Source organism: Mustela nivalis (genome assembly GCF_964662115.1).
Source record: "Mustela nivalis genome assembly, chromosome: 16".
NCBI classification, from domain to species: domain Eukaryota; kingdom Metazoa; phylum Chordata; class Mammalia; order Carnivora; family Mustelidae; genus Mustela; species Mustela nivalis.
Window position 1 is genome coordinate 36482001 of NC_139035.1, and position 18862 is coordinate 36500862.

At 39.2% G+C, this 18862-nt stretch overlaps 1 pseudogene across 1 annotated transcript; it reads left to right on the top strand.

The window, feature by feature from the left end:
- Nucleotides 1-14973: 14973 nt before the first annotated feature.
- On the top strand, nt 14974-18499 carry LOC309849382 (protein BEX1 pseudogene; annotated as a pseudogene). Its single transcript has one exon. The product of its transcript is annotated as a protein BEX1 pseudogene (transcript).
- Nucleotides 18500-18862: the final 363 nt, after the last annotated feature.

The window sequence follows — 18862 nt, forward strand, 5'->3', positions numbered from 1 at the left end:
AGGGAAGGGCAGGTAGAGGCTTGGACTACAATTTGGTGGCAGAGTGTTTAATGGCTTAGGGTTGGGGGAGGGGTTGAAGTCAGAAGAAAAGTCATCTATAAAAATAAAGAGAGGTGAGTAGTAGGGTTAGAGAAATGAAAACAAAGAGTATCTGAAATGGCCCTTTTTGAGAATGAGAAAATGAGCTGCCTTTAAAGGATTGTTGGGAGGTATGGTGAGTCATATTGAACTGGAGTCAATCAGTTCCTAGAGTGGCAGTGTGCCCAGTGGCTTGATTCTTGTGAGCCAGGCTCAGACCCAGGAATAGATTCATAAAAGTGGGTGTCACCTTGGTGTTTTCTCTCTTACTGGGTTATCAACTCATTACAATTTGCCCATCTGGTTAGAGATTCTTGCATCTCTTTCTCCACCTATAAAGTGGAGAAACATGGGGCATGTTACTAGACAAAGAGAGCCTCTGAACTCCAGGATTATTTTAGATAAGTCTCTTTTTCTCTCATATGGTTATGAGCCCCTTAAAGCTATGGACTGTGCATTATATATCTTTGTGTTCCAAGTATCTCAAAATTATGATGTAAATATTTGTGGAATAATTATGGAATGAATTTTAAATCCTCTGGATTCAACAGATACAGTCTGTGACTTCTTTGCTCCAAACTAAGAAATTGTTGAAAAACAGAAAAAAACTTAAGAACTAGGGAAACTTTTTCTGGGTTATTATTAAAATGGGAAGAAAAAGAAAAAAAGATAAGATTGAGTTAGTCTGAAAACCCAACAATTTAAGACCTTAAAAGACAACTTTCACTTTAAAAGAAATGTAGTTAAATATGTAAAACACTTAGCTGGCAAAAATGATGTATGCATATTTATATTCCACTCTTTTCCATAGGGATTTGAAATAGCTTCATGCGTATTTGTAGGAAAAAAAAATACGATTACTTTAAGACTTTTGTGTAAAACAGTATTATTTGCAGTGAGATATTAAACCCCAAAGACGGTATTCAGTGGTGGACTGGAAGTTCAGAGAACTACAAGACAATATGGCGGGGAGGAGTCAAGATGGTGGAGAAGTAGCAGGCTGAGGCTACATCAAGTAGCAGGAGATCAGCTAGATAGCTTATCTAAACACTGCAAACACCTACAAATCCAACGGGAGATCAAAGAAAAGAACAGCAATTCTAGAAACAGAAAATCAACCACTTTCTGAAAGGTAGGACTGGCGGAGAAGTGAATCCAAAGCGACAGGAAGATAGACCGTGGGGGGAGGGTCTGGCTCCCAGCAAGTGGTGGAGCAAAGGAGAACAAAATCGGGACTTTTAAAAGTCTGTTCTGCTAAGGGACATCGCTCCAGAGGCTAAACCGGGGTGAAGCCCACATGGAGTCAGCATGGCCCCAGTTCCCGCAGGGTCACAGAAGGATCCGGGGTGTCTGAGTGTCACAGACACTAATACCCTGTGGGTATTAGAACAGGGAAGCTGGGACGCCTGGATGGCTAAGTTGGTTAAGTGGCTGCCTTCGGCTCAGGTCATGATCCCCGGGTCCTGGGATTAAGAACCACATCAGGCTCCTTACTCGGCAGGGAGCCTGCTTCTCCCTCTGCCTCTAGCCTGCCACTCTGTCTGCCTGTGCTTGTGCTCTATCTCTTTCTCTCTCTAACAAATAAATAAAATCTTTTTTTTTTTTAAGATTTTATTTATTTGTCAGAGACAGAGGGAGAGAGAGCGAGCGAGCACAGGCAGACAGAGAGGCAGGCAGAGGCAGAGGGAGAAGCAGGCTCTCTGCCGAGCAAGGAGCCTGATGTGGGACTCGATCCCAGGACCCTGGGATCATGACCTGAGCCAAAGGCAGCTGCTTAACCAACTGAGCCACCCAGGCGTCCCCAAATAAATAAAATATTAAAAAAAAAAAAAAAGCCAGCTGCAGAGACAGAGCTGAAGAGTGACCTCTCAGATTGGGGTTACCTTGAACTGGTCGCAGCCTGGGTGAGCTCAGAGCACAGCTGGAGGCCAGAGAGATGGGAGTTATTGGGTGCTATTCTCTGAGAGGGCTCTGAGGAGTGGGGCCCCGGGCTCTCGGCTCCTCTGGGCCGGAGACTGGGAGGCCGCCATTTTCATTCCCTTTCTCCAGAACTCCTCGGAAAGCATTCAGAGAACAAAAGCTCCCGAAAGCGAACCTGAGTGGATTACTCAGCCCGGCCCCTGGTAAGGGCGATGCAATTCCGCCTGGGGCAAAGACACTTGAAAATCACTACTATAGTCCCCTCCCCCAGAATATCAACAAGAAATCCAGCCAGGACCAAGTTCATCTACAAGCATTGCAGCTTCAATACCAAGGAGAGCAGCAGAATTCCAGAGGAGGAGAAAGCAAAGCACTGAACTCATGGCTTTCTCCCCATGATTCATTAGTCTTGCAGTTAATTTAATTTGTTTTTTTCTTCTTTTTTTCAATTTTTTTTTCTTCTTCTTCAGCTAATTTTTTTTAACTTTTACCCTTTTCTCTTTTTAACATTTTGTAACTAGTTTATGTAATATATATTTTTTCTTTTTTATATTCTTTCTTTATTCGTTTTCTTTTTTTAATTGTTTCTTTTTTTTCCTGAACCTCTTTTTTTTTTTTTTTTTTTAAAGATTTTATTTATTTATTTGACAGAGAGAGATCACAAGTAGGCAGAGAGGCAGGCAGAGAGAGAGAGAGGAGGAAGCAGACTCCCTGCTGAGCAGAGAGCCCTATGCGGGACTCGATCCCAGGACCCTGAGATCATGACCTGAGCCGAAGGCAGCGGCTTAACCCACTGAGCCACCCAGGCGCCCCCCTTGAACCTCTTTTTATCCCCTTTCTCCCCCTCACGATTTGGGGTGTCTTCTGATTTGGTTAAAGGGTATTTTCCTGGGGTCTTTACCACCCTTTTATTATTTTACTTGGTCCTTCACATACTCTTATCTGGACAAAATGACAAGGCGGAAAAACTCACCACAAAAAAAAAAAAAAAAAAAAAGAGAAAAGAAAAGAAAAGAACAAGAGGCAGTACCGAAGGCTAGGGACCTAATCAACGCAAACATTGGTAATACATCATATCTAGAGTTCAGAATAACGATTCTCAAGGTTCTAGCCGGGCTCAAAAAAGGCATGGAAGATATTAGAGAAACCCTCTCGGGAGATATAAAAGCCCTTTCTGGAGAAATAAAAGAACTAAAATCTAACCAAGTTGAAATCAAAAAAGCTATTAATGAGGTTCAATAAAAAATGGAGGCTCTCACTGCTAGGATAAATGAGGAAGAAGAAAGAATTAGTGATATAGAAGACCAAATGACAGAGAATAAAGAAGCTGAGCAAAAGAGGGACAAACAGCTACTGGAACATGACGGGGAGAATTCGAGAGATAAGTGACACCATAAGACGAAACAACATTAGAATAATTGGGATTCCAGAAGAAGAAAGAGAGAGGGAAGCAGAGGTATACTGGAGAGAATTATTAGAGAATATTTCCCTAATATGGCAAAGGGAACAAGCATCAAAATCCAGGAGGCGCAGAGAACCCCCTTCAAAATCAACAAGAATAGGTCCACACCCCATCACCTAAGAGTAAAATTTACAAGTCTTAGTGACAAAGAGAAAATCCTGAAAGCAGCCCGGGAAAAGAAGTCTGTAACATACAATGGTAAAAATATTAGATTGGTAGCAGACTTATCCACAGAGACCTGGCAGGCCAGAAAGAACTGGCATGATATATTCAGAGCAATAAATGAGAAAAACATGCAGCCAAGAATACTATATAAAGCTAGGCTATCATTGAAAATAGAAGGAGAGATTAAAAAGCTTCCAGGACAAACAAAAACTGAAAGAATTTGCAAACACCAAACCAGCTCTACAGGAAATATTGAAAGGGGTCCTTTAAGCAAAGAGAGAGTCTAAAAGTAGTAGATCAGAAAGGAACAGAGACAATATACAGTAACAGTCACCTTATAAGCAATACAATGGCACTAAATTCATATCTCTCAATAGTTACCCTGAATGTTAATGGGCTAAATGCCCCAATCAAAAGGCACAGGGTATCAGAAGGGATAAAAAAAAAAACAATCTATATGTTGCCTACAAGAAACTCATTTCAGAACCGAAGACACCTCCAGATATAAAGTGAGGGGGCGGAAAACAATTTACCATGCTAATGGACATCAGAAGAAAGCAGGGGTGGCAATCCTTATTCAGATCAATTAGATTTTAAGCCAAAGACTATAATAAGAGATGAAGAAGGACACTATATCATACTCAAAGGATCTGTCTAACAAGATCTAATAATTTTAAATATCTATGCCCCTAACATGGGAGCAGCCAACTATAAAACCAATTAATAACAAAATCAAAGAAAAACATCAACAATAATACAATAATAGTAGGGGACTTTAACACTCCCCTCACTGAAATGGACAGATCATCCAAGCAAAAGATCAACAAGGAGATAAAGGCCTTAAATGACACACTGGACCAGATGGACATCACAGATATATTCAGAACATTTCATCCCAAAGCAACAGAATACACATTCTTCTCTAGTGCACATGGAACATTCTCCAGAATAGATCACATCCTCGGTCCTATATCACTTCTCAACCGGTATCAAAAGATTGGGATGATTCCCTGCATATTTTCAGTCCACAATGCTCTGAAGCTAGAACTCAATCACAAGAGGAAATTTGGAAAGAACCTAAATACATGGAGACAAACAGCATCCTTCTAAAGAATGAATGGGTCAACCAGGAAATTAAAGAAGAATTGAAAAAATTCATGGAAACAAATGATAATGAAAACACAACGGTTCAAAATCTGTGGGACACAGCAAAGGCAGTCCTGAGAGGAAAATATATAGCGGTACAAGCCTTTCTCAAGAAACAAGAAAGGTCTCAAGTACACAACCTAACCCTACACCTAAAGGAGCTGGAGAAAGAAGAAGAAAGAAACCCTAAACCCAGCAGGAGAAGAGGAATAATAAAGATGAGAGCAGAAATCAATGAAATAGAAACCAAAAAAAAACACAATAGAACAAATCAATGAAACTAGGAGCTGGTTCTTTGAAAGAATTAGTAAGATTGATAAACCCCTGGCCAGACTTATCAAAAAGAAAAGAGAAAGGACCCAAATAAATAAAATCATGAATGAAAGAGGAGAGAAACGAGAAATACAAACTATTATAAGAACATATTATGAACAACTCTACGCCAACAAATCTGACAATCTGGAAGAAATGGATGCATTCCTAGAGACCTATAACTACCACAACTGAACCAGGAAGAAATAGAATGCCTGAACAGACCCATAACCAGTAAGGAGATTGAAAGAGTCATCAAAAATCTCCAAACAAAAGCCCAGGGCCAGACAGCTTCCCAGGGGAATTTTACCAAACATTTAAAGAAGAACTAATTCCTATTCTCCTGAAACTGTTCCAAAAAAGAAATGGAAGAAAACTTCCAAACTCATTTTATGAGGACAGCATCACCTTGATACCAAAACCAGAGAAGAATCCCATCCAAAAAAAGAACTACAGACCGATATCCTTGATGAACACAGATGCGAAAATTCTCACCAAAATAGGATTCAATAGGATTCAACAGTACATTAAAAGGTTTATTCACCAAGACCAAGTGGGATTTATTCCAGGGCTGGAAGGTTGGTTCAGCATCCGCAAATCAATCAATGTGATACAACACATTAATAAAAGAAAGAACCAGAACCATATGGTACTCTCAATAGATGCTGAAAAAGAATATGGCAAAGTACAGCATCCCTTCCTGATCAAAACTCTTCAAAGTGTAGGGATAGAGGTCACATACCTCAATATCATCAAAGCCATCAATGAAAAACCCACCGCAAATATCATTCTCAATGGAGAAAAACTGAAAGCTTTTCTGCTAAGATCAGGAACACGGCAGGGATGTCCATTATCACCACTGCTATTCAACATAGTACTAGAAGTCCTAGCCTCATCAATCAGACAACAAAAGGAAATTAAAGGCATCCAAATCGGCAAAGAAGAAGTCAAACTATCACTCTTCACAGATGATATAATACTATATGTGGAAAACCCAAAAGACTCCACTCCAAAACTGCTAGAACTTGTACAGGAATTCAGTAAAGTGTCAGGATATAAAATCAATGGACAGAAATCAGTTGCATTTCTCTACACCAACAAGAAGACAGAAGATAGAGAAATTAAGTAGTCAATCCATTTACAATTGCACCCAAAACTATAAGAAACCTAGGAATAAACCTAACCAAAGAGGCAAAGAATCTATGCTCAGAAAACTATACAGTACTCATGAAAGAAATTAAGGAAGACACAAAGAAATGAAAAAATGTTCCATGCTCCTGGATTGGAAGAACAAATATTGTGATAATGTCTATGCTACCTAAAGCAATCTACATATTTAAGGCAATTCCTATCAAAATCCCATCCATTTTTTTTCAAAGAAATGTAACAAATAATCCTAAAATTTGTATGGAACCAGAAAAGATCTCAAATAGCCAGAGGAATATTGAAAAAGATAGCCAAAGTTGGTGGCATCACAATTCCAGACTTCAAGCTCTATTACAAAGCTGTCATCATCAAGACAGCATGGTACTGGCACAAAAACAGACACATAGATCAATGGAACAGAATAGAGAGGCAGAAATAGATCCTCAACTCTATGGTCACGTAATCTTCGACAAAGCAGGAAAGAACATCCAATGGAATAAATTTATGAAAGTCTTTTCAACAAATGGTGTTGGGAAAATTGGACGGCCACATGCAGAAAAATGAAACTGGATCATTTCCTTACACCACACACCAAAATAGACTCAAAATGTATAAAGGACCTCAATGTGAGAAAGGAATCCATCAAAATCCTTGAGGAGAACACAGGCAGCATCCTCTTCTACCTCAGCTGCAGCAATATCTTCCTAGGAGCATCACCAAAGGCAAGGGAAGCAAGGACAAAAATGAACTATTGGGACTTCATCAAGATCAAAAGCTTTTGCACAGCAAAGGAAAGAGTTAACAAAGCCAAAAGACAACTGACAGAATGGGAGAACATATTTGCAAACGACATATCAGATAAAGGGCTAGTATCCAAAATCTATAAAGAATTTATCAAACTCAACACCCAAAGAACAAATAATCCAATCAAGAAATGGGCAGAGGACAGGAACAGACATTTCTGCAAAGAAGACATCCAGATGGCCAGGAGACACATGAAAAAGTGTTCCACATCACTCGGCATAAGGGAAATACAAATCAAAACCACAATGAGATATCACCTCACACGAGTCAGAATGGCTAAAATTAATGTCAGGAAATGACAGATGCTGGCGAGGATGCGGAGAAAGGGGAACCCTCCTACACTGTTGGTGGGAATGCAAGCTGGTGCAACCACTCAGGAAAACAGCTTGGAGGTTCCTCAAAATGTTGAAAATAGAACTACCCTATGACCCAGGAATTGCTCTACTGGGTATTTGCCCTAAAGATACAAACATAGTGATCCGATAGGGCATGTGCACCTGAATGTTTATAGCAGCAATGTCTACAATAGCCAAACTATGGACAGAACCTAGATGTCCATCAACAGATGAATGGATAAAGAAGATGTGGTATATATACACAATGGAATACTATGCAGCCATCCAAAGAAATGAAATCTTGCCATTTGCGACGATGTGGATGGAATGAGAGGGTATCATGCTTAGCGAAATAAGTCAATTGGAGAAAGACAACTATCATATGATCTCCCTGATATGAGGAAGTGGAGATGCAACATGCGGGGTTAAGGGGGTAGGAGAAGACTGAATGAGACAAGATGGGATTGGGAGGGAGACAAACCATAAGTGACTCTTAATCTCACAAAACAAACTGAGGGTTGCCGGGGAGAGGGGGTTTGGGAGAGGGTGGTTGGGTTATGGACATTGGGGAGGGTATGTGCTATGATGAATGCTTGAAGTGTGTAAACCTGGCGATTCACAGACCTGTACCCCTGGAGATAAAAGTACATTATATGTTTATAAAAAATAAAATATTTAAAAAAAGAAAAAATAAATAAACATTACAGTAAAAAAAAGAAAAGATAAATATGGCCTATCTTCCAGAAACAAGAGTGTTAATGATACATTTCTTCTGGGGGTGAGGGGATGAGTGTTGGTGAAGGAGTAATCTTAGGTAGACTGGGGATGATTACTATCTTAGGAAAGCAAAGCATAAAGAGACTCTGATGACTACTTTTATGTATTAACCTGACTGATTTATAGGATGTTCAGATATTTGGTCAAATATTATTTGTAGTGTTTCTTTGAAGGTGTTTTTGGATGACATTAACATTACAATCCTTAGGTGAGTTAAGCATATTGTTCTATCTAATGTGGGTGGGTCTTGTCCAGTCAGTTAAAAATTTAGTAGAATGAAAAGGCTGACCCTCCCATGAGTTAAGAGAAGGCTATGTCAGCTAACCATCAGCCAATCCAGACATGAGCTAGCCCTGCCAAGATCAGCCATGAAAGCCAGCTGAATCCAGCACAAATCAGCTGACCCTAACCAACACACACCAGTGAGTGAAAATAAATGCTTAGTGTCATATGCCCCTGAGATGTTCTGGCTGTTATTATGCAGAAATAGCTGACTGATACACATTTATGTATGTCTGTATTGGGTTGACAATATAACGTGTATTACACTGGGTTACAAAAGGTATGAAAAGCCACCCATCTAGTAAAGCACCATGTTTCTCCTTCATTCCTTGTTGTTTAATGAGGCTTAAAGGAAGTTCATGTCTAGGGAGTGGCTTCTTGCATATTAGAGAATAAGATAAACCCAGAGAAAATAGAGCTGAGAGATGAGAAATGAGAGGTGTGCATGAGTGTATGCAAGAGAGAGACAGAGACAGAGAGACTTAGTAACAGTAAGGGTCCTACACCTGCTGCAAGACCCAACAGCCCCAAATTTGGCCCATGCTAAAGGAAATCACATTATTATGGTAACCAAAAGTAATGAAATTAGATCAGGATATAGCTATGAGATCCTGTAGCCAGACAGAAAGGGAGACAAAACATAGCACCATTGCTAACAGTTACTTATTTAAAGAAAATTCTTTTCAGTGTTCCAGAATTGTTTATGTACCACACCCGTAAGTTACTTTAAAAAAAATCTGTATAAGTCCAGAAAATTGAGTTTCTTCAGGAGACCTGTTGCTTTGTATTGTTATCTCTAGGAATATTTTATTCTAATTAAAGGACGATTGTATTGATTTTGGGTGCCATCTCCTTGGTCTTCTTCTCTTTCTTTGACTTTATTTCTAATCTATACATTTAATAACAATAACTAACATCTGAATATTTAATATATATTAATGACAGGGGTGTGTGTGTGATTACTGTCTAAGTAACAAATTTATAGATCATTCTACACATTGTATTTTGATTACTATCTCCAGTCTACAAGAATATATATTAGGAACCCTTAATTTCATGAGCAGCATTTTTTCTAATACATTTTCAAGTTACTTTCTAAGATTATTTCCACAAATGGACTTAGTTTGTTTCCATTTCAGAGGTTGGCATTTCTAATCTTATCCCCAAATCTTCAGATTACGTCAGAATTTGGATCCTAGACTGATTTTAATTAATATGTTCTTTAAATATCTTTTTCATTAAAAATATGATCTATAAATCCCATTTTGTAATTTATAAAATTGATGGGAAGAAGTGAGTTAGGAAAGGATACTATGTATCATGGGCAGAGTTAAGATGTAAAGTAAACTTGTCCCTATCTAGAGTCTTTCCCTTTTTAAAAATTTAGCCAATGAAATCATCACAAAATCATATTTGTATGATCTAGAAATTTAGCAAAAGTTTAAATCACCTTCCCACTTCTAAAAGTCAGGATATGTGTTCACATATAATTCTCCCAGGGTGCTTGGGTGGCTCAGTTGGTTGAGTGTCTGCCTTCAGGTCAGGTCATGATCCCGGGGTCCTGAGATGGAGTCCCAGTTGGGCTCCCAGCTCAGCGGGGCGTCTCCTTTTCCCTCCGCCCCTCTCTCCTGCTTGTTATCTCTCTCTCTCGAATAAAATACATAAGATTTTTAAACAAAACAAATATATAACTCTCCCAGACATTTAAAAGACTTTATTATTTTATGAGACTGACATGCTACCTACTGCGCTAGCGAGGCACCTAAAAGTCTTTATTTTAAAAGACAGGGAGATTGGGGTGCCTGGGTGGCTCAGTCAGTTAAGTGCCTGATTTTGGCTCAAGTCATGATCCCATTATTCTGAGATTGAGCCCAGCATTGTACCCCACGTGGAGCCCAAGTGGAATCCCCCCATTGAGCCCCAGATCAGATTCCCTGCTCAGCAGGGAGCCTACTTCTTCCTCTCCCTCTGCCTGCTGCTCCCCCAGCTTGTGTTCTCTCTCTCCGTCATAAAATAAATAAAATCTCAAAAAAAAAAAAAAAAAACCAGGGAGATTTCATAGTCTCCTTTCATAAACAGTTCCAGAATTGAAACAAACAAACAAACAACAAAAAGAAAAAACAAAAACCTAACTCTTCAAGATATGTCTTTTACTTCTAACTGCAGAATTCATTCATTAAACAAATATTGAGAATTCTATGCACAGGGATTGTACCCAATGCTGAAAATATAAATTAAAACACTGTTCATGTTCTTAAAGCAAAATTCTTTACAGCTAAGTAGAAAAGCTGCAATTCAAAAAGTTCTCCAAAGTTTCAGATAACCAAAACAAAACAGGTGAAATTAAATGACTATACATTTATATTCATTTGCTTAGGAAGGGAAGGGTTAAAAAAAGAAAATTAAAAACCTGTGGGAGTCTAAGTGGAGACCTCGGCTAAACAGTAACAAATGTCAAAGACCCAGAGAATAGAGATGACTCCAGATTTAGTAATATAGGCAGTTGTTTCCAAGAAAGCTTGTTTCATTATTTTTTAAGTATTTCTATATTTTTATTTGAGAGAGAGAGAGGGAGAGAGCACAAGCTAGGGGAGCAACAGGGAGAGGGAGAAGGAAAAGCAGTATCTCTGCTGAGCAGGGACCCCAACCTTGGCCTCCACGGGATGCTGGATAGGGGCTCCACTCTGGTTCCACATGGGGTTCAACACTGGGCTTGATCCTAGGATCCTGGGACCATGACCTGAACCAAAGTCAGACACTTAACCCACTGAGCCATTCAGGCACCCCTGTTCTTTTCAAATAGTTAAACGAACAGTGTGACAGAGCTTGCTAGCTACCTTTCCGTTCTCATTTCCTACTTTATCCTTAGCAATGGAACCTTGATTTTTAGTGGAGCACTTTGACATTTTCCAGTCTCCTTTGAAGTTAGTGGGCCATGTGACTAAGTTCTGAACATTGATATAGCAACATAAATGGTATGCTATACTTCCAGAAAGTCTTAAAGAGCAGGGTGTGGCCTTCTGCCTTTCTTTCTCTACCTTGGAGTGTGGTCATGATGACTGGCATTCTAACCACCATCCTGGATCACAAGGGCAAAACGGACACTCTAGGAATGGTGGAGAACTGATATAAAAGCAGCCTGCATTGCTCACCCTTTTCGTTGCAGTTGTCTTTTCAGCCCAGGACTGCCTACTTCTGGATATCTTTTACATGAAAAGTAAATTTTCATTTTGTTTAAGGCAGTTATTTGGGGTTTCTCTTAGACGTAGTTGAACTTTGGGTACAAGGAAGGAAGGAAGAAGGAAAAAAAAAAGAAAGAAGGAAAAAGAAAGGTTTTCTAGGACTTAAACATCCTAAAAAATGAAATGATCTACTTTGTGTTGTAGTTTCCTATCTCCCTATCTGTTTAAATGGTGGTTTTAAGGCCAGCTTCAGAAATGGTAGCTATGGGGGTAGGGAGGGCATTGCCAGACCTCTAAAATTATGTGATCCCACCCTCACCCCTACTTGAGGATCAGTGGCTCCAAGAAAAACAGAAGAAACAAAACAAAAGCCTGGAGCTCCTCCCTGTTGTTTGGGCCCTCCCCACCAAACTGGGCTCAGTGTCGCATAGCCTCACCTGAGTGTTGGGAGTTAAACTTCTGAGACACGAACTTCTAATGTAATAATGAAGAAGAAGCAAAAACCAAATCAATAAACTTTTCAGCAAAATTGTTGTCATAAAGAAAATCATTATGATCCTGGATGGTAAGAATAAAATTTGAGTTCCTCCCCTTGTGCCTAGTGTAGTTGGTGAATTAAGGTATAGTCCACAATTACTGCCCTGCTTAAATTTTTCCTCTTTTGTAAAATGAGGATAATACCCCTTACCCTCTTTCCATCTTTCTTCTTCTGTTCTACCTCTCAACTTCTAGTAGGCGGAAGTGTAGAAGTTCCACCTACTAGAAGTTTAAAAATTATACTTATCTGTGTTTTGTCTATTGATTCTTTAGACATTTATTTCCTCAAAATAGCAATACATCCTCATGGCAAAAGAGACCAACTGTAAATGGAATACATGAGATAAAAATCCCCCTTCCATTTCAAACAGTGACACCCCCTCCCCAGCAGTAAACAGTTTCTTTTATACTCTTTCAGAAATACTCTCAGCATGTTCAGGCAGCTACAGCGATTTATGTGTATACATTAGAAAGGAGATATACACATACTGCTATGGTCTGGATATTAGTTTTGTTCAATTCAGTAAACATTTATTAAACATCTACTGTGTACACAGACCTAGATAACCAACTGATAATAGGGTACAAATAACTGCACTTGGTACTTCAACTTTTGAAATATTACATATATACATACTCTTGTCTATAACTTTAGAGCTACATTGCTCTAAGACACTTAGTTCCATTTTTTCCTTTTCTTATCCATATGAGTAATTTCCTGGAATAGGTTCATATTAGTTCTCATTTCCTTAAAAGACTTCTTCACTTCTCAATCCACTGCAGTTTGGTTCTTTGGCTCATGACCCAGTAAAAGTGGTCTTTCCAAGATCATGTTTTCTTATGTGCCGAAGCACTGTACATATTGGAACCTTACTTTTATTTTTTTTTAAAGATTTTATGTATTAACTTGACAGAGAGAAATCACAAGTAGATGGAGAGGCAGGCAGAGAGAGAGAGAGGGAAGCAGGCTCCCTGCTGAGCAGAGAGCCTGATGCGGGACTCGATCCCAGGACCCTGAGATCATGACTTGAGCTGAAGGCAGCGGCTTAACCTACTGAGCCACCCAGGTGCCCCACTTTATGTTTTTTTTAAAGATTTTATTCATTCTTATTTATGAGAAAGAGAGAAAGAGAGGCAGAGGGATAAAGCAGGCTCCCTGCTGCAGGGAGCCCAATGCAGGACTCGATCTAGGACCTTGGCATCATGACCTGAGCTGCAGGCAGTTGCTTAACTGAGCCACTCAGGCACCCAGGAGCCTCAGCTTTAATTACTGACTTCTCTGCTGTCCTGGTTATCCTTTCTCTTTAGAGCTCTCTAAACCTTTGGTTTTAGGAAGTTACACTCTCCTTATTTCTCTACTTTCTCTATTTATGCTCAGTCTCTTTTATGCATTTCTTTTCCTCTGTATGGCCTTTCAATGTTGATGTCCATTCGCTTTTTATCCTCAGCTCATTATACTTCTCATCTTACATCCTCTTCTTGTGTGATTTACTTTGGTCTCATGACCTTGGTTAGCTACAATCAATTGGTAACAAATCCCTCTTTGCACTCTTGATCTTAATTATATATCCAACTACATGCTGGTATCTCCTTATTGAGAACCCAACGTATCTGGAAATTATTTCATTCTCCCTGTCCTTCAAATTGGTAAGTCTTCAGTATTCACCAACTCTGTTGTTGACACAATCCACTCAGCCATTCAAGCTAAAATACTGGCGTCAGCTTAGATTCTTCCATTCCTTCTTCCTTTCCATATTCAACCAATCCCCCAATTTTGCTACTTTTACCTAATTATTTGCATCTATCCCCAATTCTATTCTTGTTACCAATGCCATAACTTAAACCTCATAATTTCTTTTTTTAAATTTATTTTTACTTTTTAATTTTTTAATTTTATTTTTAAATTAAAAAAATATTTTAAAAACATGTGTTTTTATCCCCAGGGGCACAATTTCTTTTCCTTTTTTTTTTTTTTTTTAAGATTTTTACTTATTTATTCGACAGAGAGAGATCACAAGTCGGCAGAGAAGAAGGCAGAGAGGGGGAAGCAGATTCCCTGCCGTGCAGAGAGCCCGATGTGGGGCTCGATTCCAGGACCCTGAGATCATGACCTGAGACGAAGGCAGAGGCTTAACCCACTCAGCCACCCAGGTACCCCTAAACCTCATAATTTCTTAACTAATTCAATGGCCTTCTCATTTATTTCCACATGCAATTTTTACCTAAAATACCAACTGAACTAAATCACTCTCTTGCTTAGAGCCCTCTGCTCCTCTTCCATTATCTAAAAATTGCCTAACTCCTTGAACACTGTCAAGGCTTTTATGTGGTTCAGCCCTTGCCTAACTCTCTAGGCCCATTCTGAATTCACTTCATGCTCCAGGAATACAAAATTATTTGTAGCTCCTTGACATAACACAATTCAAGATTCTTTGCATATTCCATGCTGTTTTCTTTCCGTTCTCTTTTTTTTCTTCCTCTATTTTTTTAAAAAAAAGATTTATTTATTTGACAGAGATCACAAGTAGGCAGAGAGGCAGGCAGAGAGAGGGGGAAGCTATCTCCACACCTGACATGGTGGGCATGAACTCACAACCCTGAAATCAAGAGTTGCATGTTCTACTGACTGAGCTAGTCAAGTGTTCCCCGTACTATTTTCTGTACCTGGAATGCTCAATATTTTCCTCATGCTTTTTATGTACTATTTAAGAAATAATTTGATTATCCAATGTTATAAGACAATAAACCATGGTATTTCCTAAAAGACTTATTTTACCTTTAACTTTTAGGTCCACAATCTATTTAGAGGTTTTTTTTTTTTTTTTTGCTTTTATTTTTAGTATGAGTAGGCATCAACGTTTTTTGTTTTTCACATAGACATTCAGTTGATCCAGCAACATTTATCAAAGCATCCATTGTTTTCTCCACATTAGTACAGTGTCACCTTTGCATAAATAAAACATTCGCAAGAGTTCTATTTAGTTCCACTGGTCTTCTTTCTAACACCTGGTACTATAAATTCTCCAACTTCGCTCTTCCTCCAGATTGTCTTGGCTGTTCTTGATCTTCTGAATTTCCATTTAAATTTTAGCTTGTCAAATGACACACACACAATCTGCTGGGATGCTAATAGGGATTAGACTAAATCCACTGATCAACTGGGAGACCGACATTTTTACAATATCGAATTTTCCAATCCATGAGCATACTGCATCTGACCAGTTATTTGGATCTTCTCTAAATTTCTTTGAAAAATATAATTTTCAGTATAGTGTCCTAATACACCTTTCATTAAGATTTATTCCTAGGTGCCATGTGTTAGATGGTGCCCCCCAAATATCAGGTCCTAATCCCTGGAACCTATAAATGTCACCCTATTTGGAAGAAGGGTCTCTGGAGATGTGATTAAGTTAAGGCTCTTGAGACAAGGAGATAATCCTAGATTATCCAGATGGATCATAATGCTATCAGTGTCTTTATATAATAGAGGAAGGGGAAAATTCATGACACACACAGAAGAGAAGGCAATGTGAAGATGGAGACCGAGATCGGGTGATGCAGCTTCAAACCAAGAAATGCTAACAGACACCAGAAATGGGAAAAGGCAGGGAACAGATTCTCCCTAAAGCCTCTGTAGCGAGTGTAGCCCTGTTGACACTTTGATTTCAGACTTCTGGTGTCCAGAAGTATGACAGTTTATTTTATTTTATTTTTTTTTGACAGTTTATTTTAAACCACTTGACTTTGTGATAATTTGTTACAGCTATCATAGAAAGCTAATACACTAGATATTTGATATTTCTGATGCATTCATTCATATGTTATCAGTTTCAAAAATTCATTTTCTAATTGTTTAGTGCTAGTATTTTAAAACATCATTGCTCTTTATATACTGACTATATCCAGCAACTTGCTAAATTCAGTATTAATACTAAAGATTTATAGATTATAATTATATATACAGCCTATCATTTTTCTCCAGTTAACAAATTAATTTCTTTCCAATCCTTATACATTGTGGGGGGCACCTGGGTGGCTCAGCCAGGTAAGTGTCTATCTTTAGCTCATGATCTCAGGGTCCTGGAATCAAGACTGAAGTCAGGTTCCCTGCTCAGTGAAGAGTCTGCTTTTCTCTCTCCCTCTGCCCCTCCCCCAAACTCATGCTCTTTCTCTGGCTCTCTCAAATAAATTAAAAACAAAACAAATCAAAACAAAACAATCCTTGTAAATTTTTTTCCTTGCCTTTTTTTTTTTTTTTTTTTTGCTGGGATATCCAGTACAATAGTGAAGCTTTTCCTCTGATATCTTTTGATATTAGAACTATGAGATATATCTCTTCCAAATTTAAACTGCAATGAAAACAGTAAGAAATTTTTTTAATACAGTAAAAAAGCAGTCAAACAAACAAAATATTGTTTGTTAACAAATCCAGAGACCTTTTCTTAAACCCTTCTCATGATTCTTCATCATTGGACATTATTAATTCTTTCTTAAAGCTTTCTTCTTCCTTGACCAGATTCATGTCCTCTAACCTTATTGACATCCGCAGAATTTTCTTCTTAGGCTTTTCCTAATTTCATACTGTTCTTATTAACTGTTCGGAAATCATTTTAAGGCCTTATTCTTTTTCAGAAGCAGGTCAGCTTCAGGTGTTCTCCTTTTCTTTGGGGCAAAACAGAAAGAAAAGCCCCCATCCCTGAGGTTCTTCTCCCACGAGTGGAATGCGTTCTGTCCCCTTTGTTGCACTCGAGAGAAGTGTGGAATCTTCTTTAAGGGTTTTACTAATCATTAGAAATAAGTACAAAAGTCCCCAAATTAAAACGTTTTAATCCTTGATCTATAAGCAGAAATTCCTTTCAATAGAAAAGAGGCTGAAAGTGTTGCAAAGTTGAGGAGTTAGGAAGCATGCTGGCCAAAGGGAATCAGAGCGACATTTACTTTTCATGAATTCACTTAGTTCATGGTCGAGCCTTTGCATTACAGGACCAGAGATGCTGAATCATGTTCTTTGGAAGTTTGCGCATAAAAATAAAAACACCAGGCTGCAGCATCAGAGCTGGCCTTCGCTCGCTCACTTCTCGGTGTCTACACCCGGTGGCCGTGCGGGCCAGAAGCGGTCCCGAAGAGTCAGACGCGGAGGGGAAGCAGGTGTGCAGGTCTAAGTGTCGCGGCGGCGCACTCTCCGCGAGAATCGGGGGGAGGAGGAGGAGACTGCAAGGATAGGCCCAGGGGCAATGGCGTCCAAAGAGGAACAAGCAGTAAAAAATCTCAACGTGGAGAATGCCAAACAGGAAAATGAAAAAAAGGATGAAAAGGAGCCTTTGGCCCTCCCTTTGGAAGCTGGTCAATATTGTATGCCTAGAGTAAATCGTAGGCGGTTCCGTGTTAGGCAGCCCATCCAGCAGTATAGATGGGACATGATTCAGAGGCTTGGAGAACCACAGGGAAGAACGAGAGAGGAGAATATGGAAAGGATTGGGGAGGAGATGAGACAGCTGACTGAAAAGCTGACTGAAAAGCAGTTGTTCAGTCATAGTCTGCGGGCAGTTAGCACAGACCTCCTCACCATGACCATCATGATGAGTTTTGCTTTATGCCTTGAATCCTGACGTTTTTCCTGAAGTTAATAGGAAGACACACCTTCCTAAAGTTAATGTTCTCAGTGTACCTTTATTGTCAACCTTTTGGTGTTACATGTTTCTTGTGGGTCTCCTATGACCAACTTCTAACAATGTTGTATTTTGACCCAAAATGTAAGATTCTGTCAGCAAGGGAGTTTTCCCCTATTGCATGGCAAGATGTTCAGTATATATTGTGTAGTTAATAAAGCAGTTTAAAAGACAAAAAAATATATATATTAAAATTAAAAAAATAATAATAAAAACACCAGTGTATTCATTTACAATGAAAATGAAATGGCTACTAATTCCATTTGCCCAGGATATTCTCTCAGTGTAGAAAAACTATACAAGAATTAAAATAATATCCAGAACTGTATTTGTTGAGAGAAAGAGAAGAATAAAAGGTTTAGTTGTATGATCTAAGTTGTAAGTTGTATGATCTATTTCCACTATCAGAACAAGATAGGTGTTTTGAACCTGCTCAGGAAACTTTCCCCTTTAGACAGGGAGCCTGCCAAATATTTACTTCCCAGGCTTTTTTTTTTTCCCCCGGATCAATTCCTGATTGAGACATTCCTGCTTTAGGTGAAGTCTTGCTCTGGCCAGAGATGCTTATTTCTGCTTTGATCCACTCCGCACTGACCTGTAACAGAGTTACTCAGGACAGCCTTTAAGTGTTTGGAGAATACCTTACCTCTGGATCACAAACACTGCTCTTCATTCATTTGCATACTAGATGTTCACGGTTGCATACTAGATGTTCACGGGAAGTCCTCAATTCTTACTGCTGAGCAAAAACAATAAATAAATCAAGAATGAATGAATGAACGAAGAAAGAAACAGAAAATCATAAATAGCTCCCAGTGCCAGAACAGAGCAGATATCCTCAAATCGGGTGAAGGAAATATGCAGTTCCCTATTCCTTCTGCCTAACGCAATTCAGAAAAGCATTACACAGCACGGAGCCTGCCAGGCTGGAAACTCTGCCAGAATGCAGCTCTTGCCTCACCTCCACTAGGCGACTCCGCCCTCCCTCCAGCTCTGCTCCAAGCCCTGACCACAAGTCAGCGAGGACTGAGCAAGCACCAGTCCACA